The sequence below is a fragment of the Mus caroli genome, chromosome 4 (genome assembly GCF_900094665.2).
Source record: "Mus caroli chromosome 4, CAROLI_EIJ_v1.1, whole genome shotgun sequence".
NCBI classification, from domain to species: domain Eukaryota; kingdom Metazoa; phylum Chordata; class Mammalia; order Rodentia; family Muridae; genus Mus; species Mus caroli.
The window spans coordinates 11,117,613-11,123,299 of NC_034573.1; positions in this window are offsets into that span (position 1 = coordinate 11,117,613).

Consider the following 5,687-nt stretch of genomic DNA (forward strand, 5'->3'; position numbering starts at 1 on the left):
GCTAGAATGTGGGTAACAATAGACCAAAGTGGGAAGAATAGGAAGCAAGACAAGGTCAACAGTCCACATCAAGTACCTTTCAATAAGCTTTGTTATAATGAAAAGAAGGAGCTCAAAGCACATAGGACTGATATAGACCCTTTTATTTGATTTTGATTTAAGATTTGATCTAAGACAACTAGAGTTTTTTGGTTTTTATTATTTATTTATTTATTTATTTATTTATTTATTTATTTATTTTCTGTTAGGGAAGAATTGGCTAGGATGGCTAGGTTAAAAATGAAAGACATGAAAGAGAGAAAGTCTACATCTCTGAATTAAGTGCTAAGGTGAAATATGAACTTGGAGAATTTCTGGGAGGAGGTGACTTTGAAGGCAGATTAGAGAGAAGACCCTAGATAGGAGATAAGGATAAATGGAGCAAGCGAGCGAGCGAGCGAGCGAGAGAGAGAGAGAGAGAGAGAGAGAGAGAGTGAGAGAGAGAACTGTGTATACAAAGAGTGAGTTAGGAGGCACAGGTACAGAAAGAGACTGGGAAATATATCAGTGGCATTGTGGCCAGTATAAAGGTCAGCTGGCTAGGTAGGAGGACAATGGTTATTGGGGAACTGTGAGTTTACCATGGGTTAAATGTATTTTTAATATAATATTTTTTCTATGAGAATTTTATGCATGCATACTATGTATTTTGATTGCACATAATCCATTTCCTTCCCATAAATCCACCTCCCACATTCCCTCACAACTTTGCTTTCTACTCCCTGAATACCATTCTCTCTCTCTCTCTCTCTCTCTCTCTCTCTCTCTCTCTCTCTCTCTCTCATTCTCTCTCTCTTTTGGTTTTACAAGGCAGGGTTTTTCTGTATAGTCCTGAATGTTCTGGGACTCACTCTGTAGACCAGGCTGGCCTTGAACTCTGAAATTTGCCTGTCTCAGCCTCCCAAGTGCTGGTATTAAAGGCATGCACCACCACTGCCCAGCCTTAACTGTCATTCTCAAGGACACAGGAGCCAACTGTCATGAAATCAAGAGAAATGGGTTCCCGTCAATTTTCCTCTAATGTTGTTGTTCTCCAGCGCCCTTGTATTTGCTCTCTACTTGAAAACACTCCTGCTTGTTATTCAACAGATTGAGCCCAGTACCTCTCTTCTCTTGTTAAGGTTTTTTGACTTCTATTACAGTAGTCTCAAGTATGCTTTTCCTTATAACTTTTAGCTTCTGGAGAACTTTCCTTTTCTTTGACAACATTCCACGGCAAGAAGAACACAGATAAGGGCACACCGACATTAATAAAAGCACTTCAGAACTAGGCAGTACACAGTCTGCAAAAGAGTGAACCTGCCTGTCAGTAGTGAGGCATGATAGAGAGACTCGGGGCATCTTGCACCTCACTAATAAACTACTTGCTACTGACAGATTCAGAGAGCAAACATATCACTGCCTTTACAACACTAGGCTCCAGTCAACACCCCTAAGGTGGTGGCCATACTAATGGCCAAACCAAAAATCAACAAAACCAAACCAAAAATCTTCAACTTGGAAAAGGGAGTAATGAGAAGGGAGTGTTAATGGGGATGAGGAGATAAGAGAAGATGTGTAGGTGGGAGACTAAGAGTGTATTATGAACATTGCACAATTAAGAATGAAGCAAAAGAAATAAACAATATAGAGAGATGACTGAACAATAGCCAGAGACTCATTCTTTTTTCCTTCATTTCAAAAGTAGCAAATTAATGCTAAAAGATGTTAGAAGTCTTTAAATAATCCAGTAGCTGATGTGGTGGTACATGATGGTAATACCTTTGACCCCAGCACTGAGGAGGCAGAGTCATATGGATCTAAGAGTTCAAGGACAGCCTGCACACTGAGTTTCTTCCTTCCTTCCTTCCTTCCTTCCTTCCTTCCTTCCTTCCTTCCTTCCTTCCTTCCTTCCTTCCTTCCTCCCTCCCTCCCTCCCTCCCTCCCTCTCTCTCTCTGTCTCTCTTTCTTTCTTTCTTTTTCTTTCTTTCTTTCTTTCTTTCTTTCTTTCTTTCTTTCTTTCTTTTTCTTTTTCTTTTTTTTTGGGGGGGGGGGTTGAGACAGGGTTTCTCTGTATAGCCCTGGCTGGCTGTTCTGGAACTCACTCTGTAGACCAGGCTGGCCTCAAACTCAGAAATTGACCTGCCTCTGCCTCCCAAGTGCTGGGATTAAAGGTGTGCGCCACAACTGACAGGCCACACTGAGTTTCAAGTCAGCCAGGACTACATCGTGAGACTTTGAACCAAACAATATCTATCTATCTATCTATCTATCTATCTATCTATCTATCTATCTATAAAAATTAATCAATCCAACAAAAAGAAAGATAAGAAAAGCTATATGAAATCCATAATTACTTTGACATTTTTGTTTTGTTGTTCACATTTACATTTTTGTTTTGAATTAATTAATTAATTAATTAATTAACTTTACATTCCTATTGCAGTTTCCCCTACCTCCTCTCCTCCCAGTCCTTCCTATCTGCCTCTTCTCCCCCATCCAGTCCTACCTTTCCCTTAAGAAAAGAGGAGACACCCCATGGGTATCAACCAGCCTTGACACATCAAGTTGAACAAGACTAGGTGCATTTTCTTGTACTGAGGCCAGACAAGGCAACCCAATAGATGGAAAGGGTCCCAAAAGCATGTAATGGAGTCAGAGAAGGCCCTTGTTCTCACTCTAAGGGTCCCACATGAAGACAAAGCTGTTAAATATGTGCAGAAGGCCTAGGTCACTCCCATGCATATTTCCAGATTTGTGGATTAGTGTCAGTGATCCCCTATAGGCCCAGGTTATTTGATTCTGTGGGTTTTCTTGTGGTGTCCTTGACCTCTCTTATATTTTCACTCTTTTAGTTTTGATTGTGCTCCTAGCCTTTAACAACGGAACCATCTCTTCAACCCGACCTCACTTGCTCTTATAATATTTTCTTCCTGTCCTGTGAAGGATTCCCCAACCTCTGCCTAGTGTTTGGCTATGGGGTGAGACCCTCTCTTAAAAATCAGTTCTATTGGGTGCCTTGTCCAGCCTTGCTAAGAGGGCTTGCGATTTGTCTTATTGTATCCTTCTTTGTTCTATTATCCTGTCATCTCTTGGAGGCCTGCTATTTTCTGAAGAGGAAATGCAGGGGCGGGGGGGGGTGTATCTGGGTGAGAAAGGAGGCGGGGAAAAGCTTGGAGGCCTGTGGGGAAAGTAAACTGTAGTCAGGATGTATTGAAAGAGATAAGAATCTATTTTCAATAAAAATAAAATTAAAAACAAAGCAGGCAAAGAAAAGAAAACCACAAAACAGAAAATGGAACAGGAGAAGAGGAGGAGGAAGCAGGTGAGGTAAATGTTCATTCTACCATATGTACCCTCATCAAGATCAGCCACAAAGGGCATAACACACAGATTTATAATTTTGTGGCTTTTCATGGATGCCTTAGCTGGAATGCTTATCAGTAAGTGCCACAGACCCTCTGGGTCCCTGTGTATGCGTGGAACGGGTCTCTTGACGCAGGTGGGCAAAGCGTGGATGAATGACAAACAGACATACACAGGAGAGGTCGTGTGAAATCTGAGTGTAATTTTCAAATCGAGCATCAGACTTTTTATACAGAGGACAATAAGGAAGTTGGGTGACATATTTGCAAGGTACAATTGAGGTAACCAGAATCTTACATAAAACAGGAATGCAAACACAAAAGGTCTAACGGGAACCACCTGGGATAGAATTCATTGATAACAACTGGGATCAACAAGGGCTCTACCTAAGATTCACTAATCTTAGAAGCCAGGGTCAAGGGCTTTGCACCCTTGCCATAGTTCCTATTTTAGTCTCTTGTATAGTCCACCTTCCCCTTAGGCCATTGTAAATACGTGTGTATGGGTGTAACTCTGTTATAGTTCTAAGTATCTATTCTGGTTTCTCCTTTAGTCTGAAACTTCCTTTTTCCTTAGTGATGGTAAATTCCTGTGTAAGGGAGTGACTTAGCTTTTACAATCTTACTAAATTCCAAGCCCATGATCTTGCTCAAGGACTGTTAGAACACTGGCGAAAGGCTTTAGCCATGTCAGAATTCAATTTAAAAAGCACTTATAATAAGAAAATACTGAAAGAGAGCACGTGGATCCATACACTAGACTAACGTGGAAATGGAACGCGGGAATGAAAAATTAATGTATGGGTAGAGAATGCTAGACTCCAGGAAGAGAGCTTCCTTAAAACTCTTTGCCTCATGAGTGACTTTTAAGCCTTTCGGCTTGTCCAGCTGACTTGACTGGAGAGCATAGCAAGTAAGGAAAGGAGAAAAATAAGAGTCTTGGGTGAATGAGTCAATGGAGATGAGAACAGGTCAGAACATCTCAAAAGAAAAAGCCAAGAAAGGTCAAGACCAAATAGGAGAGTAGAAGGTGAGAAATATGGGCTTGGGGCAGGAAAGGTGGCTTAGTGTGTTAAGTGAATACTTTCCAAGCATGAGAAATTGCATTTGGACTTCCAGTACCCTTGGATCTTTACAAAAAAATCCAAGCATGATGGCTAAAAGCTGTAATTCCAGCACTGGGAGGCAGACACAGGAGGATCCCTAGTCACTCAGTGAGATCAGGCCAAGAAATGAAGTGGTGTGTGATCAAGAAAGGACACATAGCCTCTTGCCTTTGGAGTGGCACTCAGGAGCCTGTGCACACTCCCAACACATTCACAAACACACACACACACACACACACACACACACAGAGAAATAATGGCCTGGGAAAATGGAGAAAGTTTATAAGAAATTACAGTAATAAGACAAAAAGAACAAGAAATGGGGCTTGAAGAACCATAATTAAACTTGTAAAATAGGTGGGATCCAGCCTACAGTTATTTTAAATATTATTTAACATTATTTTAAATTTAAGTCTTAAATCATGATATTGTAATTATGGTGTTAATATAAATATTGAGGACTTTCAGTAGTTTGGGTTTATGTTTTACATGACTTTTTAAAATAATGATAACTTGAAATTTTTAACAATCTAAGACTTCTTAGAATGTTAACTGAACCACCACTCAGTCAATAGCTGTGAATTCTCCTTCCTTCATCCTTCCTAGAATTTATGAGTAAGTCTCTAAAGAAAGTGGATTCCAATCACTTCTTGTCCCTTCCATACCTATCCAGAAGCCAGGCCACTATCACTCTACTCCTATTCCAGTGCAATACCCTCTTCTGCTCTCTCTGTCCCTACATTCACACATCTGTGAACCCTTCTCTGGGAAGAACAGACAATTTTAAAACATATACGAGAGCATATGACTCAGCTCTGTGCACTGTTTCAATGGATTTCCATTGTGATATGCTATGTCGACTGGTGATGAAAAACCACTGTAGATGTCTACCTTGAAATAGACTCACTGACTGAATCACTTTCTTCAGAAGACTTCTCTTCAGCCTCCACGCTTTACCCTCATCCAGTTCTCAGCTTAGAGAGCCTTTTCTCAGATTAGCTTCCTAAACATCAAATCTATAGCTTAGTAACCATTTCATTACTTTTTAATCAACAAATTTCTCTGTATCTAAAACCCCTATCTATCATTTGTGTGATTAGTATCACTCTGAACCCCAAATCTAGTGAAAGTGTGTATAGCTTGCTTCGTTTTTTTTTCCATTTTTTATTAGGTATTTAGCTCATTTACATTTCCAATG